Genomic DNA, 25,608 nt, shown 5'->3' with positions numbered 1-25,608 from the left:
GCATTTTCTCATTAGTAATTTACTATTAATTTGAGAAATTTATTTTTACTTTTTAAATTATAAATAAATATGGACTACCTTAGGAATATTTTCCTGCCCAGCTAACAATTTTCCCTATTAAGTCCCACCTTCTTTATGAATCTCTAAGTAATCTCTAATTAAACTTTTTGCAAGTTAGAAGGGGAAGTATACTGTTATGTATTCCTGCTGTGTACCAGGCATTGTATTAGAGCTTTACATATAGTATTTTACTTAATCCTTTTAACAGCTGTCATAGGTAGGTAGCATTATCGTTTTATTGAAGGGTGAGGGAATTAAGGAATTTGTCTCAAGGTTATACATTTAGGAAAGTGGCGGAGCTGACAACTCTAATCTGCTTGATTCCAAAGCCCAAACTCAGTTGCTTTTCAATTGAAGTATGTCTGTGGTCAAAACTCAGAATCTTAACCTGTGTATTTTTTGTAGATGTTTTTATTTCACCTACAGGTAGTTTCTTTTTACTTATTGAGCTTATTTAATGGTCTTACCATGTATTTATGTGAACATGTTAAACTTCTGAGAAAGCAGCCCTTTTTTAAATATTATAATTTGTGAATTCTCTTCTTTTTGAACCTGATTGGGAAAGTTCGAACATTAAGAGCTGTTTTAGGAGGTTGGTCACAGCTGAAGTTACAATTGGGTACTTGCTATTCTGAGGAAAAACTTGGGTCCAGTTAATTCAAGAAGTGGATAGTTCATGAAAAAGAGAGAGTAAGTTTCTTTACTGTATTATTTTCTTGAAAGTATTCCCTTCCCGACAATGAAAGGAAAAACGAAGGATTTTTTGGCATCTTTTTTCAGAGTCTGGTCAAGTTGAGTTTGTAAAGAGAATGCAGTTTCTCTCTGGTGGTTCTTGTTTAAATAATTCAGAGAGGTACAACTAAGGCGGGTGAGAGAACAATCTGGCAGTTGCCCTGGTCTGCTGCCCTGCCCGTGTTCAGGTGTTATGCACAATTAGAGGAGCTGAAATTCCATTTACCCAATGCGAGGTTCAGTAAGCTCGATCAGGTGTCTGTGGAATTTGTAGGAGCTTTTTCTAGTCTGAATGACCTATGGCTTGAGATTTGCTGAGATCTGGTGGATTGAAATTTCTTCCGTAACAGTTCTAAGCCCAACGCTATTTTGATTGAATTAAATAATTTAAGACATTTCAGTCCCCCACTTCCCCAACTATAGTCTGCAACAATTCAATTAACCATTTCCCTTCTTGGGCACTGCATTACTAGCTGGTGGTTTCCTAGTCTCGTTTTCAAGTGGAAATGTATCTGTTTGGGGCACCTAGTTTTTCTTAGCTTAGAACCTATATTAAGGAAGGGTACAGAAGCTTTAGAGCTGCTAGTGGAATTTCTCTGATATAAATCAGGCTTTTCCTTAAAGTCTTTCTAAATACTGCAAAGCTGTGGTTGAAACTTAAGTGACCTGAGACTAAAACCAGCTTCATCTTCCCTGCAAACTTCATCTCCTGCATTGTTCCAATGTGAACCCTTCTCATCAGTCTAAAAGATTAGATACTGATGACTACATTTTCTTGGAAACTCTTCTCTTGGCTTCAGTTATAACTCTTCACTTATGGCCACCGTTCACTGAATACCTAGCCTCTGCCAGCAGCTATCTCTAGTTCATGTCATTTACTTGGAACAACTTTATCAGATGAATATTATTTTACAGACAAGAAAACATAGTTTCAGAAAGAGTAGTCAACTTGCCCAAGGCTTTGCCAGTCTGTGATGCCTTTAGGATTAGCAAGATGCAACACTGCCTGGAGCAGCAGTGGGAGGCTTCACCACACTGCCAGCCCCCTGCATCGCTGCCTCTCTGACCAAACTCCTCTGTGAGATCTCCTTAAGCTACTGCACCTAGGCTGCTGTTGAGACCCCTCTGCAACCTTTTGGATGTTAAGATCTACAAGTCGCCCCTCCGTTATCAGCAAATTCCCATGTAATGTCAGCCTCTAGTTCCATGGTCAGCAGTGGCAATGCTATTCGTGCGTGTGTCACCTGGTATCCAGAGCTGTAATGGTGCAGCCTAAGCCTCAGCATTTCCTGCTTGGCATTAGCAAACATATCTTTCCAAAGCCCATTTTGTATGTGATTTGGGGTGGTGTTTTTAGCTGTGTAGCCCTGAAGCAGGTTCTTTGCTCTGAAAGCTACCTCATATCCTATCTGTGTATTCCTTTTCTGTTCAGTTCAGCTAGAGCTGCCTTCTGCTGTTTGTGGAACTCTGAGTGATGCGCTGGTTGAACCTAACCATCTGCCTTTTTACTTGTCTGCATCCATGGGGATGACAGTTGCTAGAGAAAATCAGAAAACCAGGCAGATCAAATTCATAATCATCAACCTCATATGCATAATCAGTATGCCTAGCAGTGTTACACATTTCCATAGTAAATTCACTTTCCCACTCACTAGAAATGACTATTTCATACCATCTCTGTTTATTTCTAATCTCTCATGTTTTCATTTTTTTGTTTTATTTATTTTCTTTTTTAAGTTTATTGGGGTGATATTGGTTAATAAAGTTCTATAGATTTTAGGTGTACAGTTCTATAACACATTATCTGTATGTTGTATTTTGTGTTTACCACCCCAAGTCAAGTCTCCTGTGTTCTTCTTTTTAAACTGGTGATAGGCCTTATACTTTATTATACAAACAGAAGATACCAAAGGGAATCCTTCATCTTTGCATCTACCTGCAAATCCACAAACCTACCTGCATCTGGGGCTTATCTTTTACTCATTCCCACCTGTTATGGTGGAGGGCATGTCCTTTATTTCAGCAACCAGTTTAATGGAAGACAGTTTTTCCAGGGACGGTAGGAGGGGGTGTGGGGGTGGGGAGACGGCTCAGGCACTAATGTGAGTTGAGTCCCCAGACCCAGAGCGAGGAGGTTGGGGACCCCTGCTTTATTTTAGCAAAGACCAGTCCCTCCACAGGTGCTCTAATCACATTCTCTTTCTTTTTTTTAATTGATTTTTTTTTGTAGAGAGAGAGAGAGAGAAACATCAATTCTGTTGTTGCACTTATTTATGCATCCATTGGTAGCTGCTTGTACATGCCCTGACCAGACAAACCTGCAGCCTTGGTGTATTGGAACGACACTGTAACCAGTTGAGCTACCTGGCCAGGGCTGTCTTGTCTTCTTAAAGAATGTCTTCCTTTGGTTATTTCCTCTTTCTGCTAGAATCTCTCCTGCAGCATTCAAACTTGCTCGAACCTCTCCCATTTCGAAAACCCTGTCCTTTGACCCCCATATTTCCTTTCTGCTACTCCTGTCTTTCTAATCCTTTCACAGGTAAGCTTCTTAAAGGAGTTTGCAATACATGCCATGTACACTTTTTCCCATGAACTCTTTAACCTACTCCTGCTCTTACACTGTGACCCAATCAAAGCCCTCTTGACAAAGTTGCCAGTGCCCATCATGTTGGGAAATGTGCCCATCAGGTTTCAGTCTTCATCACGTCACGCCTCTTGACATCATCCGACACCGACTTCCTACCAAAACAGTTTCCTTCTTGGCTTCCAGGACACTGTTCTTTACTCTTTTTTCTCTGTTTCCCCCCTCTTTTTTTACACTGTTTTCCTCTTATTATTATGGCTGCTCCTTCTCACTCTTCTTTGTTGGCCCTTTCTCTTTGATTCTGGGCCCTCTGCTCTTTCCATTGGGTTTTCTCCCTAAGTCATCCACACCATTCCTATGCCTTTGAGTATTGCCTGTGTACCGGCAACTGCCCGGATGTTTTCTTTAGCCAAGACCTTCTGTATGCTGGACAGTGTTGTGTGTAACCGCCTGCTTGCAGTTGGACTTCAAAACTAACATGTCCAAAATAGAATTTTTTATCATGGTGTCCAATCTCTAAATAATGTTCTTATTTTCTTCATATCAGTAAAATTGTATTTGTTATTTTTTCTTTTGTTAGAAAAATTGTCTGTGTGTGTGTGTTGGAATAACTGGATATTCTTTTTAAAAATTTTATTTATTTATTTATTTATTTTTAGAGAGAGGGGAAGGGAAGGAGAAAGAGTGGGAGAGAAACATCAATGTGTGGTTGCCTCTCATGTGTCCCCCACTGGGGACCTGGCCAGCAGCCCGGGCATGTGCCCTGACTGGGAATTGAACCAGTAACCCTTTGCTTCATAGGCCTGTGCTCAATCCACTGAGCTACACTAGCCAGAGCTGGATATTCTTTTTTTTTTTAAATTTAATTTATTTATCTTTAGAAGGGAAGGAGAAAGGGAGAGAAATATCAATGTATGGTTGCCTCTCATGTGTCCCCTGCTGGGAACTGGCCTGCAACCCAGGCATGTGCCCTGACTGGGAATCGAACTGCGATTGTCTGGTTCGGAGGCCCGCGCTTGGATATTTTTTTTTTATCATTTTTAATTGTTATTTTATTACAGTTGTCAATTTTTTTCCCTTAGCCCTTCTCTGCCCATCTCCCCCACTCCCACAGTCAACTCCCACACTGTTGTCCGTGTCCGTGGGTCATTCATACAGGCTCTTCGTCTAGTCTCTTCCCCTTCTTTCCACCATTGTCCTCCTCTCCTCTCCTCTCCGGTCACTTTCAGTCTCATCAAAATTTTTTTAATTACACAAGTAACACTTTCAGATATTGTTTGTAAAATAATTCAGTCTAGGAAAACAGTCCTTCCCTGGCCCTCAGCCAGTCTCCCTTCTCAGAGGTGACTTTTACTCTGAATTTGTCTTTCTTGGCTTTTCTTCTCTGACTTCACATATGTTTGCACATAGAGAAATGTATAGTTTTATAATTTGTACATAAATAAAAGTATTCTACATATCTATTACTCTACAGGTTGCTTTTTTTACTTAAGAATATGCTTGGAGCTTTTTACATATTCGTACATGTATACATATCTATCTCATTCTTTTTAACTGCTGCATTGATTTCCAAAGTCTATACTATTGTTGTTTATTTTTATTAATATTAACATTTTTAAATGTATTGATTTTAGAGAGGAAGAGGGAGTGAGGGAAGGAGTGTAATTATACAATAGTCAGAAGCGGTTTATTAAGTTTGTAATCTTTTAGATCACAGGTGGCAAACCCAGGGTCCTGGGAACCAAATCCGGCCCTCCACCTTGTTTTATCTGGCCCAGCACCCTGTTTCGACCCCGCCGAGCTCTCACTTAACTGTTAAGGAGTAGTTATACAGTCCTAAAATTACATTCGGCCCTTCGAAGGCAATCATGAGGCAAATGTGGCCCCCTGAAAATGAGTTTGACACCCCTGATCCTCGCTCCTCAAACTGGTCCATAACAAAAGCATTGGTATCACCCGGGAGCTTGCTAGAAATGTACAATCTCAGGTAATTGTGGTTCTGGACTAATTTATATCTACTAGAACCTCAGTTTTTACTTATTAGTGAATAATGCTGGCTTAGCAAGTGGTCTTATTTTGCTTCTCTTTTATGAAACCTCAGAGTAGAGAGATAAAATCATTTTAAAGTTTTGTAGAAGAGTAGAAATTTATAATGAAACTTACCATAAAACTTGTAAAAAGAATACTTGATGGACACAGAGACAAGGAACACAGGCAGGCACAGATATGTAAAGACAGATTCACAGAGAGATCTGTGAATACAACAGAACAGATCTCTGTTGTATTCAACAGAACCCCTCAGGACCTCTGTCCCCACACCCTCCCTGCACACACAGACACCCACCCACAGAGAGACCCACAGTCTCCACAGTCTTCTCCATGGACACAGAGACACCCCACAGAGACCCGGGTGTACTCTGAGCCCACGCAGAGAGAGGTAAACACACATACTGACAGCCTGTGGGTAATGCTTAAAAGTATGGAATTTGAGTAGTGTGTTCTCCATAGTTATTTTGAGAAGGGACAAGTGTATTCTCTAAGGTACTTTTAACTGAGCCAGGAAATGAAGGAAAAACAGACAGGTTGCCGTTGGGTCTGCAGAGCAGTGAATGCTACAAAGCCAGTTTTTATTTGAATTCCTGTTTCTGGAACCACTTGTTCCTGGGCATCGTTTTCTGTTTGGTGTACTTATTGTTCTTAGATAAAAAGTCATTTTCCTCATTCTCTGAGGAGCTTGCTTCCTAGGTTGCTGGTGAAGCCGAGTTTCATGCTTAGTTCCCCTTGGCCTTCTGACGCTTCCCCTTGCTGCTGCCTGAGTCACGTTAATCTGCCTGGGGTTGGAAGATCCAGAAACACTGCACCCGTGTGGAGGACTCATGCTGAGTCCTCTGTGGGCGTGTGGGGCTGAAAAATGTAGGGTGGAGAGGGAAAACTATGTTACGACTAGAAAGAGATGGAATTTCAGGGCTTTTACTTATTGGGTGGTACTTTGCATAAAGAGTGTGTGGTGAGACTTAAGAATGACTCAGGGAAGTAATTTAGCTGTAACTTAAAAGATTTTAAAACTACACTGATGTGGGCGGGGACGGCACATGATTGTGCCTGTTGGTAACGGTGTTACTGGTCTCCACACAGCCAGAGTTTTAGTGCCTCGGGCAGCATTTTTTGAGAAGTATCTTGTTAGGACAAAGGAGCATTTTGTATCTAAATTCTCTTTTTTTAAATTAATTTTAGACACGCATACACACACACATACATACACACACTTGATTATGCATTCATTGTGGTTGCTTCTTTTTTTTTCCCTAAGATTTTATTTATGTATCTTTAGAGGGGAAGGGAAGGAGAGAGGGAGAGAAACATCAATGTATGGTTGCCTCTCGTGCGTTCCTCTCTGGGAACTGGCCTGTAATTGGCCTGCAACCCAGGGGTGTGCCTTGACTGGGAATCGAACCATGATCCTCTGGTTTGCAGGCCCACACTCAATCCACTGAGCTACACTAGCCAGGGCAGTAGCTTTTTCTTACTTGTCCTTACTGGAGATTAAACCTGCAACCTTGGTTTATAGGTGCATCACTCTAACCAACTGAGCTATCTGGCCAGGGCTGTAACTAAATTCTTGACAGTTTCTATCACATTGAGTGAGTTAGGCACCAGAGAGACATTAGTAGTTTTACAAATAACGGTGCCAAAAAGAGGGCTGTTAAAAAATATTTTTGCCTAAGCATATGGAAGAGCAGTGAGAGAATTGTACTCTCAATTTAATAAATGCTGCACAATTTAATAAATGCTAGCATTTTGCAGGTTTTTTGTAGATATTTTTTAAAGAAATAAACATTGTAGATAAAATTGAAGACCCTTTTGTGCCTCTTCTGTATTCATTGCCCTTCGTTCCTTTGCTCCCGTCACAGAAGTAACTTCTGTCTACACTTTGCTGTTAAGAACTCCCCTTCATTTTAAAACCCTTTTGCTATATATTGTTCATTAGTGTCAACTGTATATCAATACACAATATGTAGTGTTGTTTTTTATGTTTATAAACTTAATATAAATGGTGGTAAGAGTAGATACTGTTTTGAAATCTGCTTTTTTCATTCTACTTTGAGTTTTAACCAGTCTGATAATTGTAAATTTTCTAGTTGATTTCATTTTAACTTCTGTGTATTACTTCACTGTATGAATGTACCACAGTTTACCATTCCCCTATTAATGCTTCCTTTTTATTTTTTACTGCAGTGAATGTCCTTAATTATGCACATGTATGATAATTTCTCTAGGGCACATCCCATCAGCAAAATTGCTTAAAAAGTGTATGAACTTTACCAGATACTCCCAAATTGCTTTCAAAACTGGTTGTATTAATTCATGTTTGCCGAATCCTTACTATATGTGGTATGTCAAACATTAAACTTTTGTTAGTTTGGTAGTTGTAAAATGTTATCTCTTGTTTTAACTGTAATGGTATCTCACCATTACAGTTTTTCTGTTGGAGTCTCACAGGCTTTTCTTACAGATTTGTAAAAGTTCTTTATAATATACTCATTATAATCCTTTTACTGCATATGTGTTGCAAATATTTTCTGGTCTATTACTTGGTTTTCTAGTTGGTGGCTTGGTTTTTTATTTGTTTTTTACTTAACAGCTTTTATTCAGAAGTTAAAACTTTTTCAATAAGATATTTTCTCACTTTAAATTTTTATTGATTTTTAGAGTGGGAGGAAGAGAGAGGAGAGCAGAAGAGAGGAAAGGAGGGCGGGGGGGAGGGGGAGGGGAAAGAAAGAGAAACACTGATGTAAGAGGGAAATATCTGTTGGTTGCTTCTCTTACGTGTCCTGACCTGAGACCAAACCCGCAACCGAGGCCTGTGCCCTGACCAGGAATCTAACTGGCGACTTTTCGTTTTGCACAACACCCAACCAGCTGAGCCACACCATTTAAAACATGCAGTAGCAGCCCTGGCTGGTGTGGCACAGTGGTTTGCATGTTGGCCTGCAAGCTGAAAGTTCCCAGGTTTGATTCCCAGTCAGGGCACACACCTGGGTTGTGACCAGGTCCCCAGTTGAGGGGTGTGTGAGAGGCAACTGATGGATGTTTTTCTTACACAACAATGTTTCTCTCCCTCTTTCTCCCTCCCTACCCCTCTTTCTAAAAATAACATAAAATAAAATGAATAGAATATGCAGTACCTGACTATCTAATCAGTCACCAACCTATTTTTTCTTAGATTATCAAATTAAAAAATGACAATAGCCAACACAACCATAGCCATTTAGTGTGAATGAATCAAAATTATACCCATTTTTCTTGAGATTGAAAAAATATGTATTTTTTTGGTATGCCATAGAATTTTAGTAATTAGTTTATGTGTGCCATGAGCTGAAAAAGGTTGAAAACCGCTGTCTTAGCTAATGTTTGAGGTTCATTCTTGTATACATAATTTTTCCTTTTAATTGCTAAATGGCATTTCGTTGTGTGGCTGTACCACTTTTCACCGATCGATTGATGGACATTTGGATTGTTCCCAGTGTGGTTATTTTGAGAAATGCTGGTACGAACGATGATGCTTAAGTCTTTGTGTGGGCAGATTCTAGGAGCGTGTGAAGTTTAGGTTTTAACTGTATCAGAAAATGGCAGTCTTTTCCAAAGTGTTTATATGACGTTATGTTCCCACGAGCAATATGTGTTTCAGTTTCTCTACATCTTTGCTGATACTTGGCATTATCAGTCTTTGTGATGATTGCCATTTTAGTGGTTGTGTAGTGCTATCTCATTATGGTTTTGGTTTGCATTTCCCTATGACTAGTGATGCTGCGCATCTTTTCATGTGCTTACTAGCTATTTGTATCTATACATTAGTGACATGTCTATTCAGATCATTTGCCCATTTTTATTTATTTAAAATTATATTTATTTAAAATTTTATTTATTTATTTTTAGGGAGGGGGAAAGGAGGGAGAAAGAGAGGGAGAGAAATATCAAGGTGTGGTTGCTCTTGCGCACCTCCTACTGGCAACCTGGCTGCAACCCAGGCATGTACCCTGACCGGAAATCGAACCAGTGACCCTTCGCTTCACAGTGCAGCACTCAGTCCACTGAGCCACGCCAACCAGGGCCATTTGCCCATTTTTAAATTGGGTTGCTTTCTGATTAAGTTGTAGGAGTTCTTTCTGTATTGTGAATGCAAGTCCTTTTTTAGATATATGATTTGCAAATACTATTTTCTCCTACTCTGTGGCTTGTCTTTCCATTTTCCTTATGATGTATTTTAAAGAGATAATTTTTAGCTTTGATAAAGTCCAGTTTATTACTTTTTAAGTAGATTATGCTTTTGGTTAGACATTTTTAACTGAGGTTCACAAAAAATGTACTCCTATGTTTCTTCTAGCAGTTTTATTTATTTAAAAAATATTTTATTTATTTAAATTGAGAGAGAGGGGAAGGGAGAGAGGAAGATAAAAAGAGAAAAGCATCGATTGGTTGCCTCTTGTATGCACCCTGACTGGAACCGAACCTGTAACACAGACATGTGCCCTGACTAGAAATTAAACCAATGACCTTTTGCTTTGTGGGACAATGGCCAACAAACTGAGCCACGCTGGTCAGGGCCATTTTATGGTTTTAGATTTTACATTTATGTCTGTGATACATTATGAGTTGATTTTTGTGTATACAGTATGATACAGGCCTCATCTTTTTTTCTCTATATGGGTATCCAACTGTTATGGTGTCGTTTGTTGAAAAGATTATCATTTGCCTATTGAATCACCTTAACACCATCATTGAAAATCAGTTGGAGATGTGTAGGTCTATTTCTGAACTCTGTTCTGTTCCAGTGATCCGTCTGTTTTTAAAAATTATTTTTGCTAAGATAGGTCCTTTAAATTACCATAAATTTTAGGATAACCTGCCCTAGCTGGTGTGGCTCAGTGGATTGAGCGTGGGCTGGGAACCAAAGGGTCACTGGTTCAGTTCCCAGTCGGGGCATGTGCCTGGGTTGCAGGCCAGGTCCCTGGTTGGGGGCTGTGTGAGAGGCAACCACAAATTGATGTTTCTCTCCCACTCTTTCTCCTTCCCTTCCCCTCTCTCCAAAAATAAATAAAAACTACAGTTAATAAAAAAATTTTAGAATAACCTTTTTTATTTTCTACAAAAAAGCTTGCAAGAATTTCCGTTGGTATTGTGTTGAATCTAAGGTCATTTTGGGAGAATACCTATCTAAACAATATATTGAGACTTCTAACCTGCAAACGTGGAACATCTTCATTGCTTAGTTGTTATCTAATGGCTTTTAGCAATGTTTTGTACCTTTCAGAATGTAGGCTTAACACTTGTTGTTTATTTCTAAGCATTTTAATGCTATTATGAGTGGAATTGGTGTTTCCTTTTTACCATTTTTAAAATTTATTTAATTGTTGTTCAAGTAGTTTTCTGTCTTTTACTCCCATCCCAGCCCACCCCCCCAGTGCTCCCTCCCTCCCATTTCTACCCCCCTTAGTTTTTGTCCATGTGTCCTTTATACTAGTTCCTGTAAATCCTTCCTCTTTTCCCCTGAAATTCCCTCCCTTCTCCCCTCTGGTCACTCTCCGCCTGTTCTCTATTTCAGGAATTGTTGATTTTATTTTCAGATTGTCTATTGCTAGTATATAGAAACACAACTGATTGTTTTTACTGTGGCAAATATATAAATATATATCAAAGTGATAAAGTAAATATATCACTTTAACCATTTTAAAGTATGCAATTCATTGGCGTTCAGTACAGTCATAGTGTTATGTAATGATCGCCACTATCTATACCCAAAACTTTTTCATCATCCCCAACAAAAACTCTGTACCCGTTAAACAATAACTTCCCTTTTCTTCTTTCTTACCCACACAGCCCACACAGCACACACAGCACACACAGCACACACAGCACACACAGCACACACAGCCCCTAGGAACTTCTATTCTACTTTCTGTCTCTATGCAATTGCCTGTAGGTACCTTATATAAACGGAATCATGTACATCCTTTTGTATTTGACGTATTCCACTTAGTATGTTTTTAAGATTCATGCTGTAGCACATATCAGAATTTCATTTGTTTTTGACTGATTACTATTTTATTGTATCTTACCACATTTTGTTTATCCCTTCCTGTGTTCAAGGACACTTGGGTTGTTTCTACCTTTTGGCTGTTATGAATAATGCTGCTATGAATATGGGTATATAAATGTCTGTTGAGTCTTTTTCAAGGTTTTTATTTATAACTCTGGTAGTTTGGAGAGTCTTTAGACTTTTTGCATACAGGATCATGTCATCTACAAAAGATGGTGTTACTTCTTGTTTTCTAGTGTGCATGTCTTTAATTTTGTTTTCTTGCCATATTACACTGTCCAGAACCTCAAAATTGGTGAGAGTTGACATCCTCACCTTATTCCTGATCTTAAAGGAGAAGTATTCAGTCTTTTATTAGTAAGTATGATGTTAGCTGACAGTCAGTAAAGCAAGTTTCTCATAATATATTCTATATAGTATCTTAATTTTGAAAGATTAAGGGACTGGATAAGTTGACATTTCTTAGTGGATATCACCTGCTTAACATACATTTCTTAGCTATAAAATTAACAATCCTTTTGTCTCTTGTAGACTCAGGTAACCTGATACCCTTTAAGTTTTTATTTCGAATCAGTTTTTTTAAATAAGACTCTAAATTGACAGTTCATAGGCTACCTGTTCCTATTTAATTCTAGGGTATCTATATTGTGACCCCCAAAATGAAGCATTTATATCCCCTGATGCTGTTTTAAAGTTCATTAGGGTTTTCATTTCTCTGGGGAGAGATTCTGTGATATTTTCTCTTTCAATGAAATATGTGTTTGTGTGTAAAGTAAACTGCCTCTGTGGCTTGTAGATGTAGTTTATTTTATAGTCCTGTTGTTTCTGTACCCATAAGATCTGCAGGCAGCACTCTTCTTGTGGATGGGGACACAGGTTGATGTACCTTGATCGGTAAGTGTGTGTGTGATATTTCAAATTAGTGCCTTATCCCTTAGACTACAGTCTAACTACAAGGCCTGAGACTTTTTTATTCACTCTATTGTTAGCATCTGGCAAATTGTAAAGGATTGGAATGAAAGAATGATAAAATCAGTCTATCTTGTGACACTTGTGTAAAGAGGAGTGATTAGTGTAAATTGGCTTGGCTTTAGGGTGAATTTTCATTTTCTAAATCCTCAAAGCATTTGGGTCTGAATTGTCTATTTAGCTTAAATAGAAAAAATTTCCGGTTTTCTGTTAGATATTAAGCTAAATGTTACATTATTATTCTCTTACATATATACATTAAAAAAAATTGAAAGCCTCTTTACCTTTACAGTTTGGTAAATCAAAGTAAATTTGTTCTGTGGTTCTGCCAATTAGTCAAACTACTCATGTCATTTCTGAGAGGTTTTAGGCATAGACACATATGAGTGATTTGGGTAATTTTGTAGGAACCTGCTTCAATAATTAAATATAAAGCTTTGAGATAACCAGTTTTCAGAAAGGGTTGGTTATAATTATCATATAGAAAGTTGATATCTTTTTAGTAAATGGCATTGTTTACTAACTTTTTTTTTTTTTAAGAAGAGTCAGCATTTGTTAGTTCTGATTGTCTACTAAATACCTTCTGATTTTAGCAGCTCACTTGAGTGGCATTGAATAAAGAATTCATATTTGGCATTCGAGACCTTGGCTCATTTTCTCTCTACTTCATTGAGAGAAAACCACCTTTCTACAACAGAGAACTGTTAGAACTCGTTCATCAGGAGTTCAGCTGAAATTTTTGGCTCTCAGCCTTATTCTCTGTTCTTGTGCTTCGGTGATGCTTCAGTGACCTTATTAGCCCTCAATTTGTTTATCATACTTTTTGATAACGTAGGGGATACTGCTGTTCTCCTAGGATTGTTGGCTGGGGTCCTTTAAATTGGATTGACAAAAGACATTGACAAGAGAAAAGCATACCAATTTACTTAATATAACTTTCATGTAACATGGGAGCCTTGATAAGTAAATGTAGACTAAAGAAATGGTTAAACCTGAGTGTCTTTTATACTAGGTTTGATGGAAAGTCAAAGGCAGTGGAAAGTCATGGGAATATGTTATAGGATGAAAGAGTATGAGCTAAGGGTAGTAAACTGAGGAAGACTTAGCAAGCCTGTTCATTAGGATTCTTGTTGTTTTCCCTTTTATCTTTAGAAATAAGAACGATCCCTTTTCCACGTATAGGGAGAACACCTCTCACATGAAGATCTTATGACTTGCTTTGGGGGAAAGGGGAGGTCAGAGAGTTCTCTTGCCATTTTTCAAATTCCTTTGCTTAAAATAATCAATATGCCATGCACCATATTTTGGGATTATAGTATGTGTTCTGAATCATGTTACTCCCCCATCTGAAACTTTCTCTATAAAGTTTTGCTGTCCAGAAAGTGAGTTGATAGATTGTTCCATAACCCATTCAACTAGTCTCTGAGTCCTGGAATAGGTCAGTGCAATTAAACAGCTGTGTTTTAGGAGGCAGTGGTATAGGTGAGAGTAGGGCACATACCTGTGTTAAGTCTCTATATGGTGGGAGCAATAAGGCATTTAATGAAGGGCTTTTCTGTAAAAAACAAATTTTTTGAGTCTAGAGGGGCATTCAGTTAAGATTTCTAGATGTTGGGCTCAAAGCATCTTTGGATGGTGGAGTGAGGATAGGCAGTGGCAATCTAACGAATTTTCTGGTTCTAGTTTGAATGACTCTGGTGATGGCATTGGCTATTACAGTCAGCTTTCTGAGTGGCCCTCGCAGCAGCAGGCACAAAGTGGTCCACAGATGATTTGTTGTGGTGATTTATTTGAAGTTTATGTCAAATTTTCTACTTTTAGCTTTAGGAAAAGGGCAGTTTTAATTACTAGTGATACTAAGTCAGCAGGGTTGGGGAAAATTGCAAATGTTAGTTTGGAGAGTTGTCGCTAAATATTTGAGGAAACTAGAATTGAGAACCCACAGCAGTATACTATAGTTTTCCACTGAAACATAAAAATTTCTCTCTACATTCACCCCCCCTTGTTGATCAGAGAGAACCAGACTACCAGACTAGGTTATTCTTTACAAAAATTATTCTGGTTTTATTAGATTTGACTTGATTATATAAATGTACCAAGAATGGTAATTGAACACATGGGTCTTTTAAAGTTTGCTTTATTGGAATTTTTCATAAGCAATGTTAGATTAGACTTTTTAAAAACCCCTTAAAGGTAGGAAGCCAAATTAGAAACACAGTATCAGACTTTGCCTGCAGTACCTATAGATTTGACTGACTTCTCTTTTTGAGGTCTCCAAGATATCTTCTAAGATTCCTATTGGACTAACCTATTCCCAGTTCCCAATTGGACTGACCTATTCCCAGGACTCAGAGACTAGTTCCGTGGGTTATAGAACAATCTATCAACTCAGTTCCTGGACTGTGAAACTTCCAGGGAGAGTTTCAGATGGAATAATGTGGTTCAGAATATATACTGTAATCCCAAGATTCCCTGGTAGTAGGTGACCTTTCTTATTCATCTGGTAGTAAGGCCAGGAACTGTGTAATCCAGGTACCAGGATGGTTTTTCCCAGAGGGCTTTGTAAGCATTGGCTTTATAAAATCAACTTTCATTATTTAAAGTTGTGTAGTCATATCTGATTTTAACATACATATGACACTACAGTCAAAGCCTTGGTAATGTAGTGTTTCCAATTATGTTCTTTTATAAGGAGAATAGATTCTTACTGAACTTAGTAAAATAATTGTATTGCCATAAAAATAACTGTTAAGAATTTCCAAGTTTTGGAGGTGTCAGGCAGGGAAAAAAGATAAATGGTTTTTTTGTTTTGTTTTGTTTACCAGTGTATAATCTGTTGAATTGCTCTAAGATATAGATAGCTTAGAAGAAAAGGGAAAGGAGTTCCTTATAGCCAGAAAACAGAATATTAAAGAACCAACAAAGTTTCAAAGAAGAAGACCATAAAACATCATAATCCTTCATCAGTTCATTTCATCTCATGGAATTAATTCTTGTTCTGCTTGATCTTGGGTGGGCAGTTTCAAACATTATCTGAGAAGAATAAGAGTAAAACAAAAACTGTGTGATGACAAAAGACCTAAAATGATTGAGGTTAAAGATCTGTCGAAATTGGTTATTGCTAATGGTATACAAGATTTTAACATAATAATTGGACAGTGAAGATACTGACAAATTTCTATCAACTTCTACAGTTTCTGGAATATCTACATTAATATTCACCCGTACAAATATATATAACCCTTTTTATTTGACAGTATTTTCCATGCAATTTAATATGTCAGATAAACTGAGTTATTATTGCCCTGACCTGGTAGCTCAGTTGATTGGAGCATCGTCCCATACATCAAAAGGTTGCAGGTTCAATTTCTGGTCAGGCCACATACCTAGGTTGCAGGTTTGATCCCTAGTTGGGGTGTGTTTGAGAGGCAACCAATCAGTATTTCTCTCTCACATCGATGTTTCCTTCTCTCTCTCCCTCTTCCCCTTTCTCTCTCTCTAATATCAATGAAAATATGCTCAGGTGAGGATTAAAGATGAATGAATGAATGAATGAATGAATGAATGAATGAAAGAATGAAAATTAAAAAAAAAAACCCACAGTGCTGATTACAGCCAGAAAGAAGCAGAGTGAGATACATAACACAATAGCATTTATATACATTTCAAAGTGTATTTAAGTAGCTTTGGCTGGGTGGTTCAGGCAGTTAGAGCATTGTCTTATACACCAAAAAGCTTGCAGGTTTGCTTCCTAGGCAGAGTACATACCTAGATTGTGGGTTCAGTTTCTGGTTGGGTGTGGTCAGGAGGCAACCAATCGATGTTTCTCTCCCTCTCCCTCCCTCCCTTCTGCTCTCTAAAATCGATAAAGCATGTCCCTGGGTAAGGATAAAAAACAAAAAAATGTACTTAAGTAAAACACATTACACAGTTTGCAAGAAAATATGTAAACGCATTAAACATACTGCAACGATTGCTTAAATTGAGGGATGGTGGGAATGGGACTTCATTTCTCCACTGAGGTGATCTTTGAAGCAGGACTACACCTACACACCAACACCTCCCATTGCTGCTACCCTTGGGAGTAAAAATTCTGATTACAAATTATCATTGGAACATATTTTTTTCTTAATCTAACTATACTTAAAGTGAATGCTTGGTGTTCGTGGTTCTGAAAGCTTGCTTTTTCTTTCTGCCTTTCTTAACTCTTCACTTTTTGTGTTACAGAATGTTCTGTTTGGTTGTTGCTTTTATATAGAATATGCTAGCCTCATTGTTTATGTCTGGTGTAGGTACTACTTGTATAGCCAGCCCTGTATGTTGTCATTCTTAGAAGGTAATACTTAGTGATGAGTCATGAGACTTTTCAATGTCCCTTGATTTTAAGTGTCCTTTTAGATAATGTTCTTTTTTGATTAGAGCAAAGGGGAAAATACCTGGTATGAAGTAATCATTGCTTTAATCTGTTGCCCATTATAAAATATATGTTACCTCGCTTCTACAAGAATCTTTGTTTTAGGGCAGATAAAAATAATGAACTCCTAGAGAGTTCTCTGAGGTAGCAGTAAGATTTGGGGTAGAATATAGGAAACAAATAGCCTCTACCTCTATTCAGTTTTTGTTGCTAGAACTATTCTCCTTCTGTAGATCCTGAACTTTCAAGTAGCCTCAGTTTTGAGTTATCTTTAATTGAGGTTTTTGGTTGTTAACTATACCACCCAGGTGGTGCTCCCAAGTAGCAACTGGAGAAAGGAGCTGTAATGGAATTCAAGTAGCCTTGGCAACCATTATAATGTAAATGAGTCTCAGTGGGTAGGAAGTTGAAAGCGTGGGCACTTGTTAAGGCAGTCTTTTACAACTGGACCTGACTGGCATTTCACTGTTTCAGTACTGATGTCGCTGCTCCTCGGACACCATGCGGTCCTGAGTTACTCCAGCCTTCTTTTAATTTTCTGAGAACATAACACCACATTTTAATAAAATGAATCTCAGATGTGCTTATCATCTTCATACATGTGAAGATGTCTTTTACCTTTACTAACATTATCTTTTTGTCACTGCCTTTTGCACTAACATAGCTGCAGCCCTGCACCAAATCCCTGATGTGCAAAGAAAATTACTTGGGTTTCCAGAGAAACACTGGCGTGGGCCTAGTTTACCGTGTTAGCTAAGATTTGGCTTATGATAGAACTGACAGTGTCTAGGCTACTTTTTAAAAAAGATTTTATATATCTATTTATAGAGAGAGGGGAAGGGAGGGAGAAAGAGAGGGAAGGGAACATCAGTGTGTGTTTTACCTCTTGTGCGCTCCCAACAGGGGACCTGGCCCCCAACACAGGCGTGTGCCCTGACCGGGAATGTACTGGCGACCCTTCGGTTCGCAGGCCGGCACTCAGTCCACAGAGCCACGCCAGTCAAGGCAAGGCTACTTTTTAAGCAGCCCGAAAGAGACAAATCCTTGGGTTTCAAATCTTAATTTTTTTGTTTTAATCTTTAAGTTTCAAACAATAACATTTTCCGTATGTTTTAGGATTTTAATGGAGGCTTACTCTGTGGATTTAGCATTAGATGACTGGATGGGAATAATAAGAGTAAAACCAGCCCTGTGTGGGTAGTTTGGTTAGAGCATTGTCTAGATACGCCTGGATTGCAGGTTCAGTCCCCAGTCAGGGCACATACAGGAGTCCATGTTTTTCTCTTTCTTGCTCTTCTTTTTTTTTCCCTCTCTCCCTGTCCCCTTCCCTCTATCTCTTAAAAATCAATAAATAAATTTTTAAAAAAGGAGTGAAACTAAACGGGGGTTAAGTTGTTGAGTACTGTACTTGTTTTTTGTTTTAATTATTATGTATTGATTTTAAAGGTAGAAAGGAAGGGAAGGGAGAGAGAGAGAAAAACATCGATTTGTTATTCTACTTCTGCACTCACTGGTTGATTCTTTTTTTTTTTTTAATTTTATTTAGTTATTTTTCAAGTACAGTTTTTTGTCTATTTCTCCCATCCCAGCCCCCTTAGTTCTCATCCCTTTGTCCTTCATATTTGTTCCTCCAAATCCCTCCCCTTTTTCCCCCTTAAATTCCCTTCCCTCTCCCCTCTGGTCACTGTCCCCCTTTTCTCTATTTCAGTGTCTTTGTTTTTATTCTGCTTGCTTGTTTGTTTTGTTGTTTAGCTTCCTGTTAAAGGTGAGATCATATGGTACTTGTCTTTCAACCCCTGGCCTAACTGGTTGATTCTTGTGTGTGCTTTGACCAGGGCTCAGCCCACACAGCCTTGGAGTATGGAGGACAGTGCTCTAACCAGCTGAACTGCCCAGCCAGGGCTGTACTGGTTTGTTACCTTCCTAAAGAGTTAGTGAAGTGGTTAGAACAAAGAACTTGTGAGTAAAAAGCTTAAGGTTCTTATTCAAGGTTAACCATTGTCATGTTGTTGGTCTAAGGAAATAGCCTTCCATCATCAGTTTTCTCTTTGTAAAGGAAGAGTGAAAACAATGACTCTTTTTATTATGGGAAAATACTTACAAAAAGGGGCTGAAATATAACTCTTTGTACGGCCAAGAATATCATCTGCTGTTAGAGAGAAATTCTAAGTTTTAGTGTAATATGACTCAGATATCCCAAGTAGCTTGCTCATTTAAGGGTTTAAAATGTTTTTCCTTTGGTCTTCAGGATTTCCTTCTCCAGCTACTCTTTTGAGTTGTCACTAAGATCATTTGAGATACTCCTGGATAACAGCTGTCTTTGTTGGCTTAGTAACATGCAGCGGTGCCTCGGTACTCGTCGTAAATTTGTTCTGAGGAGCAGTGAGCAAGCCACGTTTGATGAAGCCTTTTCTCTTGCGGGTGGCATCAGGACACATGCAAGTTCTAGCAAGTGTGACAAGTGACAAGCAAGCACCAAGTGCTGAGACATTTTTTCCTTCAAAATGCAACAAGTACCAGATTTGACGAGTTCTGAAGCTGATGAGTACCGAGGTACCACCGTACTTGGAAACAGCTCTGATGTTACTTTTCCTACCCCAGGCCTTCTCTCCTCTGTGGAAATCATTTCTGATTCTCTTAGTTGTTCATATGGTTTAGTTCGCCAGCCCAGTTGCCACCAACTTGGATATCCCCTTCTGGATCTATTATATGTGGTCAGTGTTAATTATAAGAGGTCATATTCCAAATTATTCTCAGGAGTTGTCTGATCTGTAGCAATTTTCTTCTTTGTTCAAGTCACTATACTGTTATTTTATTACCTGAATTTAGATAAGCTTTTTTTAAGCTGACGATGTCCGCCGAAGGCTTGTATCTTGAGCTTATAGTCAACTAAACTCTCAACTAGTCTTAAAATTGATTTCTTACTGGTAGTATACTTTATTTTAGATAAATGCACTTACATTTATCCTTGATCGAGTTCATTTTGTATTTTCAGCCCATTGTTTCTGTTCAGATATTTTTGATAATACTATATCTTCCATGGCGTTATCTAATCTTCCCAGGTTTGTGTCACCAGAAAAATTTACAAGCTACTGTTTAAACCTTCAAGGCGTTGATAACATTTACTAAAGTAAGGCCAAATACAAAGCCCTGTGACAACATCAGAGCCTTCCATTCAGTTATTCAACCATTGGTTAATAATTGGAGGATGGTTCAGCCAGTTCTCACTCTGCCACCTAACTAGCATGAGAAATTTTACCTTGATTTCAACAAATTATATTTGACCCACTCTGTGTTATTTCTAGGTTAGCATTTCTTTCTTCTTTTTTTTTTTTAAAGATTTTATTTATTTATTTTTAGAGAGGGGAAGGGAGGGAGAAAGAGGGAGAGAAATGTCAGTGTGTGGTTGCCTCTTGCATGCCCGTACTGGGGACCTGGCCTGCAGATGCACGTGCCGATTGGGAAATCTAACCAGCAACCCTTTGGTTCGCAGTCCTGTGCTCAGTCCACCGAGCCACACCAACCAGGGCTTTTCTGTTTTCTTCTTATTGAACCCGTTTTGGCTTCTAGTGCTCTCTACAACCTTTCCCTACACTACCATAGGCTGACATATAATTTTGCTGCTAATCCTTGTTGAATGGTTAATCTGTAGTTTCTGGAATCAAGTTTCTTTTTATTGTTCGAAATTGAGAAAATTGAAATAGAATTTTCTTGTTTCTATTCTAGTCTTTGAGCTTCTCTTCTTTTTCTGTGAGACAGCATGGAGATCTCACTGTCTCAGGTTATAATTTATCTGGTGTTAGAAATTTGAACATACTAAAAAGCTCTGAAGCCTATTTTATGAGCTTTTCTCCTGTCTCAGGCTTTCCTCTTAACCTGTGTTCTGATCTTTCTAATCTGGAAAATTACTCTTGATAAAGAACATAGGCCCTGGCTGGTATGACTCAGTGAACTGAGCACTGGCCTTCGGACTAAAAGGTCACTGGTTCGATTCATGGTCAGGGCACATGCCTGGGATGCGGGCCAGGTCCCCAGCTGAGGGCATGAAAGAGGCAACTGATCAAAATTTCTCTCCCTCTCTTTCTCTACTTTCCCCTCTCTCTAAAAATAAATAAATAAATAAATAAATAAATAAAATCTTTAAAACAATAAAAGAACACTAATTATAAAAAAGGAAAATGGAAGCAAAATAAGCATGGAATAGGTTAGATTTTCTGTATTATCTTTTAACATGTTAGAAGGGAGTGTTGCATCTTTTTGTATCCACCTATGCTAGAAAAAGACGGAATGTTAGCACTTTTAATGAACTTACATTGATCTGCTATTATGTGTCAATCACTGCATTAGATTTCTAGGTTCCAAAGATGAATAAGACATGGTCTTTTCTCTCAAGGAAGTCACAGTATGGTTGGAAACATACATGTAACTTTTTGTAGTATAGCAAGATAAAGTCTGATAATAGAGGATGTTCAAAATCTTGCGTAGTGAGGAAGAAGAACCAATTGTATTTAATGGGGCAGGTTTATATGAGCCTCTACAGAGGAAGTTCTATTTAAGTAGATTTTTAAAGGAAGTGTAGACATTTTGGATGGATTGGGGTAGAAATGGAGGGGTAATATTCTTTCCTGTTCTATGTAGAACAGGATGTGCCAATGAATGGAAGATAAAAGCCAATATGGTTTATTGAGAAATTTTGAAGTAATCTAGTATGGTTGGAATATGAAATATAAAGATGAGTCCCAGGAAATGAGGCTGGAAATATAAGCAGGATCATACAGAAGAGGACTTTATACTGTGCTAGAATTTGTTTTTCTGTAGGTACATGAGTATCACTGAAGGGGATTAAGCAGGGGATGTGATCAATTCCAGGCCAGTTAAGAGTTTTTCCTTATGATATACTGTTTAAGTAAGACTCAGCTAGGTTATGTTGTGATAACAGACAGTCCCCCAATTTCAGTGGTTTATGGTAACAAGAGTTTATCTCATGCTTTATATCATGTGGCTTGTGTTCCAGGACCCAGGCTAGAGATGCAGCTTCTGAGACGTTTCCCTTGCAGTGGAGGGAAATGAGGTATGGCAGAACCACACCATTGCTGTGAAAACTTGTGTTGAGAAGTGGAATGTGTCCTTTGCTTACATTTCATGCCTAAAGCAAGTCACATTGCCAAGCCTCATGTCAGTTGGGCAGGAATGAATATTTTTGTCAGTTGGGCAGTGAATATTTTGAGTAATAAGAAATCTATTTACATATGTCAAATTTTATTTACTTTTTGGAATTACTCTGGATCTGCTGGTGGCCATGTTCTTAGTGACTCAAAGTAACTCAAATGAAGCTACAGTGTACAGAGAAATGAGAGACCAGAAAGTGTCCTGGCAGCTTTAGTCTCTGTACTCCCTTGTGCTGCCCTGGTTCCTGATACTTTCCTTTATGTCTGTGAGCTAATAGAAGAGTGCCATAATTGGATTTGCAATTTAGGTTATTTTGGATGAATGGGGAGAATGCATCAGATTAGAAGCAGAAAGACTGGCTTGTATCGATGCAGAAAGAATGGTCAGTCATCTGTTTCAGATATGGAAGCACAACCGCTGGAGGTCTGGCAGCGGTTTCTGAAAGATGTAGATTTTTTGTTTTTAGCTACTATAGAGGTAAGATCAGGTCCTGATTATTGTGGAGAGGAGTGACAGAGGAAAGAGAGTTATGACCATTTCAGACATTTGGTTGGATGGTGGTACCATTCATCAACACAGGAGGTAAAAATAGGTGGGGAGGGGATATCTGAATTTTGGACGTGTTGAATTTGAGGTGTCTGTGGAACATCTAAATGGAGGTGACTAGTAGACATACACTGGTATGGAGCTGTGCCATTAAGGGGCACATACGAGATCGTGGCCATTTAATTTGGAGGTTTGGATTCGCAGACAATAAAATCCCCAAGTCAAAGGTGAATAGCTGAGCACTTTATCAAGCAAGAGCAAAGCAAAAGCAAGAATCAAGATCATACATCACCAGATGGGAGTTCACTGACACCCAAACATAGATGCCGGCGAATTCCAGAGACAGCATTCGGGGTCCGACTGGGAAAGTCCTGAGCAAAGCCTCCTGCTCTCAGGTGAGATTCCAAAGTCTCACTTTGGGGGCTATAGTTAAGTTTTAGACAAAAGTGGCTGCGCAGCAAGGGCCTTGTGTGACTTAGCTAACCAACAGGTCCCTCTGGGAGAAGGGCCAGTTTTCCCTGAAGGAAAAGTTAAATATTAAAAGTACTAACCTCCTGGGAAGAAGGGCCAGTTCTCCCCTGGGAGACAGCATGCCTGTATTTCATTCTTACAATAAAGGTCACAGCTCGTGTATAAACAGGAAGGATTCTCAGTGTTCCTTTAAACTGTCAGGAGCTCAGGGGATAAGAGTGTTATTAAAATGACGAATCATGGAATGTAAGGGTAAGAAATCATGGGTAAGGAGGGAAAGAAATAAAGGGAATGGGCAGCAGGTAGAAGTAAAAGAATTAGTGAGCCAAAGTCAATGAGAGGTCATAGTAGGAATAATTAAACAAGCAAGCTAGGAAAAGAAATCAGAGAACAGAATACCCAAATTAGCTATTGTGGAGATGGAACAGTTTCTAGTGGTAATGGGACCTGGGTTGTGTGTGGCCTTGGGAGTGATTAGCGGAGGTAGAACGGAGGAGAACACCATTAGGAATAAGATGATCTTGAAGGACAATGCATGTGGGCCACCCATATGCAACAATTTCCAGTGTTGTGGAAATCCTGGTTGTCTGCACAATATCCAGTTTGTACGTCTTCCTTATTTACAGAACCGTGAGCAGTGTGCACTGGGAAAACTGCCTATGACAGTGGCCTCCAGTAACAGTGGTTCATATGGACATGGGTTTATTTTCTCACAAAATATGCTGTCTTTGTTCACATAAAATCATTTTATATCCTTTATAGCGTTTATTTATTACACTTGATATTTATTACATTTGAGTAAGATATACATGATTTATTAATATACGGGGTCAACTGTAACCCTTAGAATGTATGTATTGTATAATATTTGTAAAGAATACAGAGATAAGCATTGTAGGATTGGTATGATAGCTCCACAAAGATTAGGGACCCAGACTCCTCTGTCACTTTGCTCCATTCTTAGGGACGCTTTCATGGTTCAAGATGATTGCTGGAGCTCAAAGCATTATTTCTGAATTATAACCAGAAAGAGGGAGGAAGAGAAAAAGGCAAAAAAGGCTTTTCCAGAAGCCCTACCCAACAACTTCCACTTAACCTTTCATTTGGTAAACTCAGGTTAATGGTACAATTTAGGATGACTAGAATCTGAGAGAGAAGAATTTAGTAGACAGTAGTAACTAGGAGAGGAAGAGAGGAATAGTTGAATGACATGACCTTAAAGGGGCTGCTTTTTCCATGAGAGTGAAGAAATAGTGTTCTGGTAGAGTATGGTAAGTACGGAATTACTGAGGGGAGAGAATAATAGGTGATTTTAAAGAAAAGCAAGGAAGCTAGTGTGGCTGTAGAGTAAGAAAGAGAAAAGGAGTTGTAGGCCAGCAGGTCACAGGGAGACAGATCATATATGATTTTAATAATTATATTAAGAATTTTAGAGGGACTTCCGCCAAGATGGAGGTGTAGTTGGAAACACTGTGCCTTCTCACACAACCAGGTTTAAAGACAACAAAGTTTTAGCAACAAAAACGCAGCCAAAACACAGAAAATTGAACTGTACGGAAGTCCAACAACCCGAACCATTCAGCCAGACTGGTAAGAGGGGCGGAGCCAGCAGCAGAGCACCTCGGGCAAGAAAGATCCCACAACCCAGGTGCTCAGGCAGCCATGGGCGGATTCCAGATGTGGGGTGGCGACAGGGGGACCCAGTGAGGGCACAAAGTGGCAGCCTGAACGTGGTCACACATTCACGCGCAGATAAACCAGCGAAGGAGTGAGAAGGGAGACAGACCGGGCGGCCTCAGTGGCAGGAAGCAGCAGAGGGGACTACTATTGCCCCTCTCTGACCCCGCCCCTACATACAGCGTCACAGCCCAACAACCTGGGTGGTCCCGCCCTGGTGAACATCTAAGGCTCTGCCCCTCATATGTAACAGGTGCTAACAGACCAAAACATCATGGCTCAAGAAGAACTCAAAGCCTCGGAGCCGATAACTCTAAGTGACCAAGAGGTAGCCAATCTATCAGATGCACAGTTTAAAACACTGGTGATCAGGATGCTCACAGAACTGGTTGATTTTAGTCACGAATTAGAGGCTAATTCTAATTGAAATTCTAATTGAAATGAAGGCTAAACTAATTGAAATGAAGGAAAATGCATAGGAAACCAATAGTGATGGAAAGGAAACTGGGACTCAAATTAAGGGAGTAGACCAGAAGGAAGAAAAAAATGACCACACAGAAAAATATGAAGAAACAAGAATTCAAAAAAATGAGGAGAGGCTTAGGAACCTCCAGGACATCTTTAAACGTTCCAACATCCGAATTATAGGGGTACCAGAAGGGGAAGAGGAACCGCCACAAGTGGAAAATTTATTTGAATAAATAATAAAAGAGAACTTCCCCAACCTGGCAAAGGAAATAGACTCCCAGGAAGTCCAGGAAGCTCAGAGAGTCCCAAAGAGGTTGGACCCAAGGAGGAACACACCAAGACACATCATAATTACATTAGGCAAGATTAAAATGAAGGAGAGAATCCTAGAAGCAGCAAGAGCTAAGGGGACAGTCTCCT

General features: G+C 39.0%; 1 protein-coding gene and 1 long non-coding RNA gene across 3 annotated transcripts in view; one reads left to right on the top strand and one right to left on the bottom strand.

The window, feature by feature from the left end:
- Window positions 1-25,608, top strand: part of AHCYL2 (adenosylhomocysteinase like 2) — a 155,251-nt gene that overhangs the window by 4,133 nt on the left and 125,510 nt on the right. The gene's annotated exons all lie outside the window — the stretch shown is intronic.
- LOC128626141 (uncharacterized) lies at window positions 13,853-23,037 on the bottom strand. The gene is made up of 4 exons (XR_008390066.1): window positions 22,860-23,037; window positions 16,212-16,321; window positions 15,754-15,849; window positions 13,853-15,476 (listed from the first exon to the last, which is right to left on the bottom strand). It is a non-coding gene; the product is annotated as an uncharacterized LOC128626141 (long non-coding RNA).

This window comes from Artibeus jamaicensis, unplaced genomic scaffold (assembly GCF_021234435.1).
Source record: "Artibeus jamaicensis isolate MK-2021 breed Jamaican fruit bat unplaced genomic scaffold, CSHL_Jam_final scaffold_3307, whole genome shotgun sequence".
In the NCBI taxonomy this organism is placed as follows: domain Eukaryota; kingdom Metazoa; phylum Chordata; class Mammalia; order Chiroptera; family Phyllostomidae; genus Artibeus; species Artibeus jamaicensis.
The sequence above is the reverse complement of the archived record's forward strand: the minus strand, read 5'-3'. Positions and strand labels throughout refer to the sequence as shown.